General features: G+C 37.6%; 1 protein-coding gene across 1 annotated transcript in view; it reads right to left on the bottom strand.

Annotated features, from left to right (window-relative positions):
- Nucleotides 1-1,674, bottom strand: part of LOC103588353 (serine/threonine-protein kinase Nek5-like) — a 36,894-nt gene that overhangs the window by 12,891 nt on the left and 22,329 nt on the right. The window lies entirely within an intron of this gene.

The following is a 1,674-nucleotide window of genomic DNA, read 5'->3' as shown; positions in this document are numbered from 1 at the left end:
CCATGTCTCCCACCCAATTAATCCCTAACCTCCCTCCCCCCACTCCCCACCCACTCTGCAATCCTAGGTATGCTCTCTCCCTCTGTAAGTCCAACACACCACTGTGGTCTTTCCTTCCTTCCTTCTTACTCTCTTAGCTCCCACTTCTGAGTGAGGACATGCACTACTTTTCCCTCTGTGTCTGTCTTATTTCACTCAACATAATTTCCTCCAAGATCATCCATGTTGCTGTGAATGGTAGAATTTAATTCCTTTTCATGTCAGAATAGTATTCCGTGGTGTATATATACCACATTTCCTTTATCCAGTCATCCGTCGATGGAATTTAAGTTGGTTCCATATCTTGGCTATTGTGAACAGAGCTGCGATGAACATGGGAGTGCAGGTTTCCCTTCGACATGATGATTTCCATTCCTCTGGGTACATACCCAGAAATGGAATTGCTGGATCATATGGTAGATCTATCTGTAGTTGTTTGAAAAACGTCCATACCGTTTTCCATAGTGGTTGTACTAATTTACAGTCCCACCAACAGTGAAGGAGCATTCCTTTCTCTCTATCACCTCACTAGCATTTGTTATTCTCTGTCTTTTTGATAATAGCCAGTCTAACTGGGGTGAGGTGATATCTCAATGTGGCTTTAATTTACATTTGCCTGATGGTTAGTGATGTTCAGCATTTTTTTAAGTGCCTGTTGGCCATTTGTATGTCTTCCTTAGAAAAATGTCTATTCTGCTCCTTTGCCCATTTTTTAATTGGGTTATTTGCTTTTTTNCCTTAGAAAAATGTCTATTCTGCTCCTTTGCCCATTTTTTAATTGGGTTATTTGCTTTTTTTACTGTGTAATTGCTTGAGTTCCTTGTATATTCTGGATATTGATCCCTTGTCAGATGTATATTTGGCAAATATGTTCTCCCACTCTGTTAATTGTTTCCTTTGCTGTGCAGAAGCTTTTTAGTTTGATATAGTCCCGTTTGTTTATTTTTTCTTTTGTTACTTGTGCTTTTCAGCACTTGTTCATAAAGTTTGTGCCCAGTCTTAGTTCCTGAATGTTTCCCCTATATTTTCCCTTAGTAGTTTTACAGTTTCAGATCTTATATTTAAATCTTTAATCCATTTTGATTTGATCTTGGCATGTGGTGAGAGGTGCAGGTCTAGTTTCATTCTTCTGCATATGGATATCCAATTTTCCCAGTGCCACTTATTGAAGAGAGTTTTTTCCCAATGTATGTTTTTGTTGCCTTTGTCAGATATCAATAGGCTGTAGGTCTGTGGGCTAATTTCTGGTTTCTCTATTGTGTTCCACTAGTCCAAGTGTCTATTTTTATGCTAGTACCATGCTGTTTTGGTTACCACAGGTTTGTAGTATAATTTGTAGTATAATTTGAAGTCAGGTAGTGTAATGCCTGTAACTTCTTTTTTTGCTTAGGATTGCTTTGGCTATTTGGGGTCTTTTGTTGTTCCATATAAATGTTAGAATTGTCTTTTTTATTTCTGTGAACAATGTCATTAGCATTTTAATGGGGATTGCATTGAATCTGTAGATTGGTTTGGGTAGTATGGGCATTTTCACAATGTTAATTCTTCCTATCCAAGAGCATGGAATGTCTTTTCATCTTTTTGTGTCTTCTTTAATTTCTTTCAGTAGTGGTTTGTAGTTCTCATTATAGAGAT

The sequence above is a fragment of the Galeopterus variegatus genome, unplaced genomic scaffold, assembly GCF_000696425.1.
Source record: "Galeopterus variegatus unplaced genomic scaffold, G_variegatus-3.0.2 Scaffold558, whole genome shotgun sequence".
NCBI classification, from domain to species: domain Eukaryota; kingdom Metazoa; phylum Chordata; class Mammalia; order Dermoptera; family Cynocephalidae; genus Galeopterus; species Galeopterus variegatus.
This window is presented reverse-complemented; position numbering and strand designations above follow the sequence as displayed.